Source organism: Cricetulus griseus, chromosome 3 (genome assembly GCF_003668045.3).
Source record: "Cricetulus griseus strain 17A/GY chromosome 3, alternate assembly CriGri-PICRH-1.0, whole genome shotgun sequence".
Classification (NCBI taxonomy): Eukaryota; Metazoa; Chordata; class Mammalia; order Rodentia; family Cricetidae; genus Cricetulus; species Cricetulus griseus.
In genome coordinates, this window is record NC_048596.1 from 203,889,648 (window position 1) to 203,905,808 (window position 16,161).

The window sequence follows — 16,161 nt, forward strand, 5'->3', positions numbered from 1 at the left end:
TGTGGTCCTATTGGAACCTTTAGGGGGTGGGGCCTTGTAATGGAAGGAAGTTGACTAGGGAGTAACTGTGAAAGGGGTATCAAGACCCTAATTCTCTCCACCTCTTTCTCCTTCTACCCCCCCCCATTTCCCTAATCATATGTCAGGGGGCAGTTTTTCTCTACCTCACACTTCTCACTGTGCCAGTATGCTCCTGCACAGGCCAAAGAACAACAGAACCAAACAGCAATGGACTAGAATGCCTGAACCAAGAGCCAAAACAGACCTTTTCTCCATATAAGTTGTTTAAAGAATTATGTCAGAGCAAGGGATTATGTCCAAACACTTAAAGGTGTCTGATGAAATTATCGGCCACTGGTGACTGAACTCAGTCTCCAATCTGTCTCTCCTCCCCAAGATTAGGAGCCAGGCTGAGCACTTCAATCATTTAATCACATAGTTGGTTCCTCTGTCAACCTGACCCATCTTGAAGCTACCTGGACTTCAGCCACCTGTTAGCTCATCAATATACAAAAAGACACCTATTGCCCTGAAGAGTGTAATGCCCTGAAAGCTCTTACGTCAGGCACTGGGGAATGGGGTTTAATATTTCAGCAGAACACGCTCCTAGCACACATTACTATGGAAATCACTAGGCTTTTAGGAGCTCTGTAGTGGGAACAAGGTTCAGAGACTTAATACCTTGCTGTATTACATCATACTTTTAGCCAAATAAACCTCACAGATCTCTCTTTTTAAAAGACTTGTTTTGGCCTTAATTATGTGTTTGAGTGTATGTGTTGGTGTGTGGGTGTGTGCATGTGAGTGCAGGTGCCTGCAAAGGCCAGAAAATGGTATCAGGCTACCCATAGCAGGAGTTACAAACAGTTGTGAGCTATCTAACACTGGAGCTGGGTACTGAACTCCAGCGTAGTGTGTATTCTTAACCACTAAGTCATCTCTCCATCCCTAAATCTCATATTGCTGTGTTTTTCCCCCTCCAAAGTACTTTTCTCCTTGTCTCCAACATGTCCTCAATATCACTTTAGGTGAATGTGATAGCCATTTCTAGTAGCAGCAGAAATATACAATAATAAGGAAGAAATACTTCAAAATGAGCAAGCCCTACACAAAAGCATTTTAAAGCATCACATATTGGAAAAAAGATCAACCTTGTGAATGGAAAATTCAATATATTAATGTTTTCTAATTTGATCAATTTGTTTGATTCAAGGTCTCAAAAGGTCTTCCTTTGCCTTCTTTACTTAGAGATTGAGAAACTCAACCCCAGATATATATGAGATATGAGACTGACAAACTCATCCCAGAAGACAGAAGAATGAAGATTCCAGCTGGGTTAGTGGCTCACTCCTATAATCTCTGCACTGAGAGGAGGAGGCTGGAGGATGAGGGTTTCAAGGTCATTATCATCTACTTAGACAGTTCAAGGACAGTCTAGGCTACCTGAGACCCTGTTTTAAAAACCAAACCCAGCCACCACCACCAACAAAAACAAACACAAAGGATGAATAACCTAAAAATTCCAGAGGAGGGGTGTTTGAAAATGTGGAAGTCATGTGATTTAACAAGGATGAGCTCAGTGAAATTGTTAGGATAGGAATATGATCTCATGGACCTGAAATCGAAGAGGCCCATCATTAACCTCTGCCCTAGTGAAGTGTGATATGGAGATGGTCTCTGGATGGAAGATGTTTGGTCTTTCTTATCATTGCTCAAGGTATGAAACTTAGCACTTTATATTCTAATGAGAAAGGACTGAACAGTGAGAAAAATACTGATGAAAAATTTGGTACCAACGTGTTTGAGATAAAAGCAGAGAAGAAGCAGAGTTCAGGCTGTTGACAAAGAGTGTGACTCAAAAGTTCATTCTGAAACCTTTTGAAGTCATTCTACAAAATGAATGTTAATAGAAAGAATGACTATGCAGAATCGGACATTTTTACTAAGCACATTGTGTAATCAAGTACTCTGCATTTTTATTTACTTTATTATTGAGACAACACCTAGGTGAATATATAGAATATGTTTACTGGTTTGCAATGCCCACAAATGAGGATTCCTGAGTTTAATTCCACAAGTGCTAGCTCTGACTGTGGATGTCCAAGTGCTGATTGTCCAGTGGTGCACAAACTTCCATCTAGCAGTCTTCCTGTCGACGATTCTTCATGCTGGGCTCCTGCCACAGATGTGATGGCTGACAGGATATGGGGGAGCCTGCCTTGCTGTCCTCTTCAGAAACTTGCTCCATTATTTCCCATTTAGAATCACTATATTTTCTCTCATGTCTAAAATCATTAGCATTGTTGATGAAAGTGCTATTTTCATAAACTAAGCACTGCCTGAAAACAAAAGGTCTTTTGGGAATAAATCTGGTCTATTCAGGACAAATCTAGCAAGCTGTGTTTAGGGTTATTTATATGTTCTCTATTTATACTTATTTGAAGGTCACAAATAACTGTAGTATGTTCTCATTGCAATCTGCTTGGGAACATGAAGTATGTTTTGTATTGTTTTAAGTCTTCTTTATTTTCCCAAGACCTCAGTACACAAAAATGGTGCCCAATAGAGGAGTATCTGTCTATTCATGGGAAAGAGTTATAGAAAGCTCAGATTCTTACTGTGTCTCCTCCTATCTGGGTCATGAAGTCCTCCTGGGAGTAAGAACTTCATTGTCATGAAATGTTAACAGGAAAAGCCTTCCTTCCATTTTTAATCCCAACTGGGGATTATCAATTGCTAAACTAGAACAGTTCATTAGCTTTTGTGTGTCTGTGCCATGCAAGAAACTCTGATGACTTCAGGGTAAAAAGGTACTTTCCTGAAGTCACCTCCAATGGGACATGTTATATTAATTTTGAAAATATGCCATTAGAATTCATCTGGAAATTTGAAACTGAAAATGTGAAAAATAAACTCTTTGACTTTATTCCATTAGTTATCCTTTTTAAAATTTCTTTTGAAAATGGATTTGCTTTATTATATATGTATGTGTGCCTTGCTGGCTTGTATGTTTGCCCACAGAGGCCAGGTGACACTAAGTGGGTGCTGGGATCTGAACCTAGGCTCCCTGCAAGAGCAACAAGTGCTCCTAGCCACAAAGCCAATCCTACAACTCCTTATTTATTTATGTGTTTGCTTGTTTGTTTATGTTTTTCAAGACAGGGTTTCTCTGTGTAGCTCTGACTATCTTGAACTTGCTCTGTAGACCAGGCTGGCCTCAAACTCTGTGAGTTCAAGGCCAGCCTGGTCTACAGACATCCACCTGCCTCTGCCTCCTAAGTGCTGGGATCAAGCATATGCACCACCACTGCCTGGCTAGTAATTTTTCTTTTATTTTGGGTTTTTTTATTAGGCCTCATATAGATCAGGCTAGCCTTGAATTCACTGTGTAGTTGAGCCACCAGTAACAGCTGTTACATTTCTATTTAAGAAGGTTGTATAAAGAAGATACTAACACAATTATACAAAATTGTTTTACTTCATGGCTTATTTGACAATGTTATTCTAAAAAAGAAAGGTATTTACAAAAATATCATTTTATTTGATCAGTTTTCTCAAGGGTCTTTTCTGACCCATTAATTGTCAAGTTGTTCTCCTTTGCTCCCCTGGACAGGATCTTGCTATGTAGCTCTAGCTGTCCCAGAACTCACTCTGTAGACCAGGCTGGCCTCCATTTCACAAATCTCTACCTGCCTCTGCCTCCTCAGTGCAGGGATTAATGGTGTTCGGCATTACCATGCCCAGCTCTGTTTTCTGAAGCACCTCTCACAACCCCCTAGTAGAAATCCTTTTCCCTCCTGCCTTTTTTCTCGTCGCAAATGCTGAAGCCTCAGCCTCTAGGCAAGTGTTCCAGCTACACCCAACTCAGTGTTCCTCCATTTTAAACAGTCCAACTAACACTCACAGGTCCTGACTTGTCTGTGGCTCTGCCTCTGACAGAACAGATCTTGTCAGAGATATGGTCCCCATGAAAATGATGGAGCTGCAGTTTACTCAGTGCTTATTTGTATTGGATGTTTGTGACCCCTGACAATCAGGTAATGAAAGATCAGGACACAGACAAACTGTAAGCACAGAGAACTAACAGAAAGCAGGATACATTATAACCAGAGTGTGCAGAGTGTGGGTGGGCTCTCTCTCTCTCTCTCTCTCTCTCTCTCTCTCTCTATCTATCTATCTATCTCTATCTCTGTGTGTGTATGTGTGTGTGTGTGTGTGTGTGTGTGTGTGTGTGTGTGTGTGTGTGTTGTGTGTGTGTTTTGTTTGAAAGGGTGTCCTCTGGAATTCACCTGGAAAAATAAAACTGAAAATGTGAACAACTTAAAAATTCATTTTTTGGTTTATTTTATTTTATTGTTATTTTTTGAGGCAGGGTTTCTCTGTGGCTTTGGAGGCTGTCCTGGACCTAGCTCTTGTAGACCAGGCTGGTCTCAAACTCACAGAGATCTGCCTGCCTCTGCCTCCCGAGTGCTGGGATTAAAGGCATATGCCACCACCGCTGGGCCTCAACTTAAAAAGTTCTTTAAAAATGTTGTGTTTAGCCAGGCGTTGGTGGTGCTCACCTTTAATCCCAGCACTTCTGAGGCAGAGGCAGCAGGATCTCTGTGAGTTCAAGGCCAGCCTGGTCTACAAAACTACACAGAGAAACCTTGTCTTGAAAAGCCAAAGGTGGGGGAATGTGCTTAAGTTAAAAATTTTAGAAACAAAGGGCATGGTGGCATGCACCTTTAATCTCTGTGAGTTCTAGGCCAGCCTGGTCTAAAAAGTGAGTTCTAGGGCAAACAGAGCTATTACACAGAGAAACCCTGTCTCAAAAAACAGACAAATAAACACAAAACAAACAAAAAAGAAAAGAAATGATCCTCCTACATCAGCCTCCTTGTTGCTGGGATTATATAAGTTTATACCAACATGCCTACCTAGGATCCCTACCTACAACAGTCTAGCTTGCAACATGACTGTTGGCCCAGCCAGAACAGCTTGTGTGTTTGACACACAAATATCTCCACTTATCACCCATTCTGTGGTCACTTTATAACCAACCACTTCCCCTCATGGTTACTTTACTTCCTTTTTCACTTTTTTTTTCCAACATTGGTATTTTCTAGCTTTGCTCAGGGATAAGACTCACACGGGATGCTGGGGTCAGATTTCAGTCTCACTTTACATAGAACCATAGTGTCTGGAGAGGACTGTGGACATATGTACTGTCCATTAGCATCCCAAACAACTTAGGATTTGGCCACACTGCTTAAAGAGGAACCTGAGGAGTGCAGAGGATGGCTATCACAACTCAAGAGCTGTATTGTATAGCTGTATTAGCTTTCTAGAGTGAAAACTGTCCTAGTCTCTCAGAGGTCATCCACAGTTTACCCATGGTCCCTCCTACAGTCAGCTGACAGCATGATGCTTCTGGTGTGCTATTGTAGATCCTTGCGTTGTGGAACACAGTCATAACAATGATGTCCTGTCATATTTTTCAGTTCTACTGTGTATCAGTCAGGGCTCTCTAAAGGAACAGAACTGGTAGAATGAATGTATATATTAAAGGGGTTTATTAAACTAACTTACAGGCCAGGGTCTGTGTAGTTGAACAATGGCTATCTTATGTAGAAAAGCTGAGAATATACCATAGTTACTCAGCTCAAGAGGATGGCTATCTGGCAATGGAGTTCAGGAGGGTTTGTGGATTGCTGCCAGTCTTCAGTCTGTGTTGAAATCCTAAGTGAGATTTAATGCTGCCAGCAACAGAATAGATGACCTTCTAAAGGAGAATGAGGGAGAGCAGCGAAAAGCACTTTCCTTCTTCCATGTCCTGTTTCTATAGGATTCCATCAGAAGATGTGACCCAGGTTTGTGGTGGGCCTTTCTGCTTCAAATAATCTGAGTAAGAAAACCTCTGATAGGAGTGTTCAATAGCTTGGGTTTTAGTTGACTCCAGATGTGGTCAAATTGACAACCAAAATTAGCCACCTCATATCGATTGGCGTTAAGCCACAGGTTCTGTCCATACGGGGGAGAGGTCTGTCATTGGGATATCCCTACCACAACTGATAAAGACAAGGAGGTTTACAGTCATTTTCTTGTGGAGATCCCAAGGCAGGGGCAATAAGAGAAGGACATATTTCTTGCTTCCAAGGATTGAAGGAAATATTCCTTCTACCCTATCTCACCTTAAACAATGACAACAACAAAAGAGTTTGCAAACATATGTGTGGAGAACAGTTCTCTCTCTAATATGTGGGTTCCATGGATAGAACTCAGATCATCAGGCTTGGTGGCCAGCACATTTACTCACTGAGCCAGCCATCTTGCCAGCCCTGCCTTTACCTTTTAATCACTATGCCTTGCTCTAAGCCAGAGACCTGTAAACCTCTGTCACAAATGACTGTAAAGATTTCTGTTTCATAGACCATCTGTTTTTTTTTTTTTTTGCAATTGCTCATCTGACAATGTAGCACACAATCAGTCAGCCCCATGCCCCAAAATGAGCACACCCATGTCACAGCTACCATTTATCTATAGACACATGAGAATTGCATGTAATTTTCACATCACAAGTTATTATTGTTGTTGTTACTTTTTCACAGCTACCAAAAAATGGAACAACCCCCATCCCCATTCTTAGCTCACAGGGCACCCATAAACAGATGGTGGGTTTGATGAGGACATCAGGCCACAGCTGACTGACCCCACTCTCAGTGGACAACTGCTGCACACACAGCTGGCATTTACTATTTTTAGAATAACAACTGGGCCTGGAGAGATGGCTCAGTCACTAAATATACCGGCTGCTCTTCCATAGGAGCCAGGCTCAATTCCCAGCACTCACATGACAACTCACAACCATCTGGAATTCCGGTCCCAGGGGATCCAACACTCTCACCCTCTCTGCCCTCTGCAGGCACTGAATGCATTTGGTGCACAGATATACACACATGTAAAAATAAAAATGGAAAAAATTAAACAAAATAAGATAAAATAACTTAGGAGTCATGATGGGGGATGTCCTTCTGTATACATGTTTCTCTTATTGGCTGATGAATAAAACAATGATTGGCCAGTAGAGGCAGGAAGATAGGCAGGTCTAGGGGATGAGGAGAATTAGGGCGAGAAGGTGGGATAGAAGCCTCGAGGAGAAGCCATGTAGAGATTGGAAAGATAGGATGCACCAGGAGTTCTCTGGTAAGATAAGGCCATGTAGAAATACATAAATTAGTAGTTATAGGTTAATCATTAAGACAGAGCTAGACAATAAGAAGCCCAAGTCATCGGCCAACAGTTTTATATTAATATAGTGTCTGTATGTTTATTTGGGGCAAAGTGGCTGTGGGACCAGGCTAGAAAGAAACTCTACCTACAGAGTCACAATGAGAGCTGCTTCATAAAGCAGCTCTCAGAAGAGAAGGTAATGCCATGGATTCACTAGGCAAAACAAAACAAAACAAAACAAAACAACAACAACAACAAAAAAAAACAGAACAAACCAAACCAAAAAAACAAAAGACAAAGGTGGTCACAGATGTGATTGTGGGGTATATGTGTGTGTGTGTGTGTGTGTGTGTGTGTGTGTGTGTGTGTGTGTGCGCACGTGTGTGCTCGAGTGCATGTGCAGGACAGAGATCAACCTCAGAGTTTCTCAGGAGACATTATACTTGTTTTTTATGATCAGACTCCAAGAATTCTCCAGTCTCCACCCCTCCATCACTGGGATCACAAACATGCACTAACAGCATGCTTAGCTTTGTGTGTGTGTGTGTGTGTGTGTGTGTGTGTGTGTGTGTGTGTTCTGGAGATTTAACTCAGGTCTGTAAAAAACAACAGTCCTCACTTCATAGTAAGGGTTCTGGAGAAGGCATTTTATTTACAACTTTGCAAGGCTGTGCATCAGCCTAGAATGGCAGGGACATTGAGTACAGAGGACAGTTTCTTTCTTTTTTATTTTAATTTAATTTTATTTTTATATATTTGAATTACAAACAAGATTGCATTACATGATGATCCCAGTTCCCTTCTCCCTCCCTTCCAACTCTACCACCCCCCCAACTAAAATCCTACCTATCATATGTCCTTTCTTCTAATATACACCTGACTCAAAGTTTCTGCTTCAGAGGACAGTTTCTAAAACCTAGCACTTTGCCTTTTTATTTAACAACCAGGAGGGGCCAATGCTATGTATCATCTAGGTTTTATCTTTCCCTCTGTTAATATGCTTTTTTCTTAATGACAATAGCAAATACACGGGTTCATTGCTACCATTTCACATCCTGTTTATTGTAAAACTTGTCAGACAGATAAACTTACAGCTAAGCTTGGTTGTAAGTAATTTTCTACTCTTCATGGTGTGTGTGTGTGTGTGTGTGTGTGTGTGTGTGTGTGTGTGTGTGTGTCTGTGTGTGTCTGTGTGTTGGTTAGCCAGGCTTGAAGGCATTCACAGGAGTCTAGTATTTTATATTCAGCTGTCACTAGGCCTAAGCTAGCTGGAGGCACCTTTGAAAATGAGCTTCCAGATGTAATTTCTAGCAGGTCCTCATGCTTGCACAGCAAACATTTTACCTACTGGATCTTCTCAGTGCCATCAAGCCTTTGTGGTTGAGGTTTAGTTGTGATTAAGGCCTCTGTTGTAAAGTTAACAACTCAGACACTACAGTGATAAACAAAACAGATGAGCTCTTTTCTCTCGGGCTTACCAGATTTTTGGAGAGACTGTAGCTAATTAATAGCCACCCAGATATTAAATGGTGCTAAGTGCTAAGCAGAAGAATAAAATTACATGCCTTGAGAGGGACAGAGAGAATTTACTATTGGTAGAAGGTCAAGAAATATGAAAATACATTGAGTAGATGCCTGAAGGACATAGGATTGAAAGCCAGGCAGAAGTTAAGAAGAACATGTTGGAATTTAGAAACAGCAAATGCAAAGGCCCTGAAGCAAGAGTCTACTCAGTCTGGCTAGGAATCAGTAGGAAGAGTAAGCATAATGGGCACAATGAACAGGAAAGCTGAGGAGGAAGAAGTTGGAAATTAAACACAGATTACCTGGGTCCCTGGAAATCACTGTGAGTATAGGGGCTCTGTTTCTTCACGGGGTATGTAATTTTGAAGGGCTCTGAGCAAAACTAAGCCTAGTGTCTTAATTACTTTTCTATTGCTTTGATAAAATACCATGACAAAGGCAATTTACAGAAGGAAGGGGTTAATTGAGTTTACAATTCCTGAGTCCATGACGGTAGAACCAAAGCATGCTGCCAGGAACATCTAAAACCTACAGACAGGAAGCAGGAAGCACTATGGGACTGGAACAGTTCTTTTGAAATCTATTCATAGTCTGCCCCAAGTGACACACCTCCTCTAATAAGACCACACCTCCCAATTCTTTGCAAACCATTCCACCAACTGGGAACCAAATAGTCAAACATATGAGCCTATGGTGGGCATTCTCATTCAAACTAACACACTTGGCCTACAAACCAACCAATGGAAAGGAAGACTGGGGCCATAACTGGGAGATCTGTAGTTACTGATTGCTGGTTCAAAGATTTCCTGCTGTGGGTCTGGATCTGTGATTAGAAGCCCACTGCATGATGTTCCCCCCCAGGTATACCTTCATCAGAGTAAGACTGGAGTCTTTGATTGGGCACTGACTTCCCAAAGCAAGAGATCTGTGACAGCAAGCTTGGACTTAACAGGGCAGCTATCAGAGGAAGACAGATGAGTGTCTGACACCACATAGGGTACAACCGCAGGCTGGATGTACATAGGTCTAGCTGTGAGACTCACTGTACAAGATGCTGAGCTGTGCTGGTTCTGGTGACCTTTGACTTATGGGTGACAGCATGCATGTAAAACATTCTTTGGGTCGGTCATTGGCAGGACCTTAGTGAATTCAGCTACAACTCCAATGAAAACTTTCCATCATTGTCTATGCTTGTGTTAGGATTTGAGACTTTCAGTCACTTTGTCTTCAAAGGGTCACACACAAAATTGTTATTACTAAGTGAAACTGTATAGTTACATTTGTTCAATGGTCTTTAAGGGGAGACCAGTAGCTTGTCACCAGAGCTGGTTTATTTAAGCACTGATATGAAGCTTTGTGTAAAGTCATCTTATTCTTTCTTCTTCCTAAAAAAAAAAAAAAAACCAAAAACCAAAAAACAAAAAACAACCTAGACAGATAGCTGGGAAACCAGCATAGGACCAACCCATACCCACTGAATGAGGGTGTCAGTTAGGAGGCCTGGGCAATCTATGGGACCTCTGGTAGTGGATCAGTAGTATATGGATGGACTTTGGGAGCCCATTTTACAGAGAGGGATACTCTCTCAGCTTAGACACACACAGGGAGGGCCTAGGCCCTGCTCCAAATGATATGACAGACTTTAAAGATCCCCCATGGAAGACCTCACACTCCCTGGGGAGCAGAAAGGGATGGGATAGGGGACCAGTGGGGGCAGAGGAGGAGGGGAGGGAGTGCTGGGAATCAAAGCAGGGTTCTCTGGAAGAGCAGCCAGTGCTCTCAAAGGCTGAGTAATCTCTTCAGCCTCTCTTGGTTCTTTATAATTTTATTATGCTTATCTGTTTATTATTATGATGATTTAGACCTATCTCAGGTGTATGAGTATTTGCCTGACTATATGCATGTGCACACACATGTGCCTGCTGCTCACACAGGTCAAAAGAGTTACAGATGGTGTGAGTCACTGTGTGGGTGCTGCAAGCCTAACTCAGGTGCTCTGTAAGAACAAGTGTTCTTAGTTAGCCATGAACTCACCTTTCCAGCTTATTATTATTGTTATTATTATTAATTATCCTCTGTTTGCGCATGAGCATAGACACAAATGTGTAAGTTAGAGGACAACTTTCCAGAATGTAACTTTCTAGAATGTTCTCTCCTTCCACCATACGGCTTCCCCGCATCAAACTCAGGTTGTCAAATTTGGTAGCAAGTGCCTTTATCAGATGAACCATCTTGCTAGCACTTAAATTTATTTTTAGATTATATTTACCTTTATTTTATGTGTATTTGTTTTAACTGCATGTACGTCTGTGCACAATGTTCGTGCAGTGTTCAGGAAGAGCAGAAGCCCCTGGACCACCTAGGACTGGAATTACAGGTGGTTGTGAACCACCATGTGGGTGCTGGGAATCCAACCTGGGTCCTCTGCAAGAGCAGCCTGTGTTCTCAACTGCTGAGCCATCTCTCCAGCTCCTAGCCACCTTTAATACAGTGTGTTGTACATTTACTGTGTGTATTTGCAAACATATATAGCACATGTATAGAGGTCAAAGGATAATTTGTAGGAGCCAGTGCTCCATTTCCATCATGTGGGTCCCTTGGATTAAGTTTCAAATTTGGTCATCCATCTTGGCTTACCTTTGATACTTATTTTATTTTTTTTTTTTAGCTTCACATGGAGCCACTTATCCATTCCATTGAGTTCTGAGAAATTCTGCCTCAGGTCAGGCTGACTTATGTTCTGGGTGCTCCAGCAAAATGGCTTTTTTTTCCCCTTTCCCTTTTTGGTTTTTTGAGACAGGGTTTCTCTGTGTAGCTTTGTAGACCAGGCTTGCCTTGAACTCACAGCGATCCACCTGCCTCTGCCTCCAGAGTTCTGGGGTCAAAGTTGTGTGCTCCCACTGCCCAGTGCAAAATGGCTTTCAGTGGTGTTGAGATTTTATTTTTTGTCTGTTTTCATATAGATAGGACCTGAGTTCATTCTCTAGGATCCAGTAAAAAGATGGCCTGTGCCTGGAGAGTCTGACCCAGGAGCATTTCAAAGGTAGCGGAGTTTGGGCAGCTGAGCATTTGGATGGAAGACAGTCAGTGTATACAGGGTATGGGCTGTCAGCTCTGACTGATGAGTCAGGTGTTATTTGGATGATATTAATTTGGGGGAGGAGATCAAAGTTCTAGAGATGAGATGATTTGGACCAAGGACCACTGGCAGGGTTTTTTAGTCCTGTGCCACTCCTGTTTTGAAACAGGTCCTTCTTCATTCTTGTGTCTGATTACTGCTTTTGACAGTTTGAGGATCATTAAGTTAATTCTCTTTCTTCCCGTATTCTTTGTTTTGTTTGCCTTTGTTGATCATTGCTCTCACCATGCAAGTCACGTGAGCTTCTGCATGGTTAGAGGGAAATGCCTCGTTTACACATGCACTGACCCTTTGTGCAATCTTATGTGCCTCATGTTTGAGTGCTGTGTGCATGCATGTATGTGTATTCATATATGTGCAGAGTGGGCCAGAGGTCAATTTTGGGTGTCTTCCTCAACTCCAGTAAAATGGCTTTTAATGGAGTTCATGTCTTTTTCTTTCTGTTTGCTTATAGACAGGGTCCCTTGAAGCCCCATCTGGCCTTGAACCCAATATGTACTTGAACTTCTAAGAAGGCAGTTTACCTGATGAGCTAAACCTAGCACAACCTTGAACTTTTGATTCTCCTGCCTCCACCTCCAGAGTTTTGAAATTTCTATATTGCAGGGAATTGAACCCAGGGCTTCACTTCGTGACTTGTTTTGTTTTTGTTTTTTGCATTACTTACTTTTTATTTATTTATTTGTGTGTGGGGGGGTGTGGGTGGGTGCATGTGTCATGCATGTAGAGGCCCAAGAACAACTTGTGGAAGCTGCTTTTCTCCTGCCATGTGGATAACAGGAACTGAACTCATGTCTTCAGGTTGACCTCAAACTCAATATGAAGTTGAGGACAATCTTTGCCTGCATGTTTATTTTTATGTGCCTTGCTGTTTTGCCTGCATGTATGTCTGTGTGAGGGTGCCAGATCCCCTGGAACTGGAATTACAGATAGTTGTGAGCAGCTGTGCAGATGCTAGGAATTGAAACCAGGTCCCCTGAAAGAACAGCCAGTGCTCTTAACTGCTGAATACCTCTCAAGCTCCCTGACAATTGAACTTCTGATCCCCTTGTCTCCTCCTCTTGAGTTTTGGGATTATAAGTATATGTCATTATGTCTGGCTTATGCAGAACTGTGGATCAAATCTAGGCAGGACTTTGTACATGCTAGGCAAGCACTCTGACAGCTGAGCTCCAGGCCCAGCCCCATCCCTGCCTATTGTACTCTGCCCTGCTGTGCAATTTGCATGTCAGGATGTCACTTGTCACCCACTCTTCCATATTCAGTTACTCACACACTCCTCATCTAGTCACAAAGCATGAACCGAGTATACCTTGTGAAAACTAGTTTCTGCCTCAAAGAGTTCAATCCATTTATGAGTCTCTTTTTCGGCATGACATTGTGGTCTTGGCTGCTAGTGGACCTGAACTCCAGAGCTATGCTGTCAAATATGGCATCCACTGACCACAAGCAACTTTTGAGCTCTGGAAATGTGGCTGGTCCAAATTGAGCTGTGCCATGAGCATCAGTCACACACAGGAGCAAAATGATCATGCCAAGAACTGTGACTACAAAGACTTATTAAATTGTGCATGTGCAACTGCAGCACTTTAGAGGCTGAGTGAGGAGGATTGCAAGTTTGAGGCAAGCCTGGGGATACTGTAGGATATAAGGCATGACCTCATCTCATTACTATTTCTAGACATTGAAATGGCAATACATAGTATCTTTGGTTAAAGAAACTACATTGTTATAATTAATTTCATTTGTTGCCATTTGTTACTCTTACTATGTAAATATGGTTACAGTATATTTCTCTTGGAAGACATTAGAAGGCCTGTTTCCTTCTCTGTTAGAGGGAGTGAGTGGTTTCCTTGGTATTGCCATGGTTACTACTATGTAGTAGCCATATTTCAGTTGCTGTTCATTAATTTCTGAAATCTTTATCAGACTGTGTGCCTCTTGAGGAAGACCCTTATAAATGTGTTTAGGGCTTGATATAAAACTTGTTGCTGCTACTCAATGAGTGTGATACATCTGTCAATTCCAATTCATGGTAGGCCATGCATATGACACTGTAAGCATTTTTTTTTGATATGTAATCTAAAAATAAGCACTGCATGTATGTGAAATGCCTCAGAGATAATAATCTTCACAGGATGACTGTATTTAAAAAATCTTTCACACTCAGTCTTTGTTCTTATGTGTGTTCACATATGTGAGTGTGTGCATGTGTATGTGGAGGCCAGATAAGCCCTGGTTGTCATTCCTCAGGCACTGGCCATATGTTTTTTCTTTTTCTTTTGAGACTAGCCTTCTGGAAGTAGGTCAGTGAGCCCCAGGGACCCACCTGTCTCCTCCTACCCATCACCAAGATTAAGCACTGGGATTACAAGTATACCCCAAAACCTGGCTCCCCCCAAAGCCCTGCTGGGGTTTCTGGGAACTGAACTGAGCCATCTTCCCATCCTCCACCTCCCTTATTTTCAATTATTAACTTTCTAAGGGTGAGCTTCTTGGTACAATGATTTTCCTACACATATGGAGTGTGTGAGTGTAGCTGGATAGAATTGAAGTTATATTCTGTGTGGTCACATGTGCCCACCTGCACATAGGCACAAAGCCCAGATAAACCCTAATTAATTCTCAGAACCCTCTGGGGGGTATTTTTAACCAATTAACTGTGAAATAGAAATACAGACAAAGGCTATGGTTATTTTTTAGCTAGAAACTCTAGAATTTAAAAAAGTAGACCCATTTCAAGATATTTACACAACATTTGACCCTTGACTTTGATATTTTGCTTCTCAAAGGGACTGGGTTGCTCTAATGCTTACCTCAGACTAGAAGCTATTTGCTAAGTTGAATATATTATTGACATGAAGGTGGCTTGGCTATGATCCATCTTTATGGTTAGATGTTATTTGATGAATATAGTGGTGAAAATAAATTAATTATTTGCCATATAATTTTTTGATTTTTTTAAAGACAGAAAAAGGTCTGGCTTCTAAAATTACAAGGTATTAATTTTCATGGATTTTTTAATATAAAGAGATTCATTGCACACATACAACATACACACACACACACACACACACACACACACACACACACCCTTGTGCCTAACAATATAGCTGAGTTGGCAACATGCTTGGTTAGAATGCATGAAGCCCTAAATTACTATCACTAGCATTTTATAAACCCAGGGTTTATGCTTGTAATTTAGCATTCTGGAAGTAGAGGAACAGAATTCAGAAGTTCAAGGTCACCCTCAACTACATAGTAAGTTAGAGGTCAGTCTGGAACTTGAGAAACTGTATGTTTTAAAAAAATTATTCAATACAAGCACTCAATATGGCTGGACCAGGATCTGATGGAAAGCAGTCTCATGATCTAAGGCTGTACCTAATTTGTGAGAGCTCAATTTCATCTGTAGGTACTGAGGCTGCTGCAGGCAAAACTCTGAGGATGTTACAGAACTACATAGGTGTGTTATGGAAAGGTCAGACTATGATGAATATCCCAGTACTTACATTTTAAGACAATATTACATTTCAAAACTTCAAGTTGAAGGTGTGAGCACAGTATTTATGGCTGTACTAGGGAGGGAGGCATGCTTTCAAGAGAGACAATGTTTGATTGACATCTGTTTAGTTGCTAATCAAAGCTTGGGAAATTTTCTAACATCATGCATACAATTAATGGCAATCACATCTCTATTTAACTAGTCAGATAAAGTCTTACACTTCTTATTTATTTATTTATTTATTTATTTATTTATTTATTTTTTACAATACAGGGTCTCATGTAGGCCAGGCTGTTTTTGAACTTGTTATGTATTTGCAAACTACTGGCTATGTGTTGGGTGGGATTTCAGGTGTGGATTATCATAGCCAGGTTTTATGGAGTGCTAGTGATCAAACACAGGGCTTTGGACACACTAGAGAAGCATTCTACTAGCTATATCCCCAGACCTTGCCTAGTTATTTCTCCAACTTCAAGATTTCCTTGCTTATCTCTCCCCAGTCATTTGCTATCACAGCTTAGGCTTTGTTAGCACCCTTTACATCAAGACCAGTAGACTCTGCTGCTGTAACATGCTCCACTCAGTAGCAGGTATTAAGACTTTTAGTATGTAATTTTGTTTGATCCTCACAATTTATGAAATGGATCTCATCAACTTCCTTCCTCATCTAGAAAAGGCAAGGCTGTGAACATCAATGAAATTAATTATAACAATGTAGTTTCTTTAACCAAAGATACTATGTATTGCCATTTCAATGTCTAGAAATAGTAATGAGATGCCA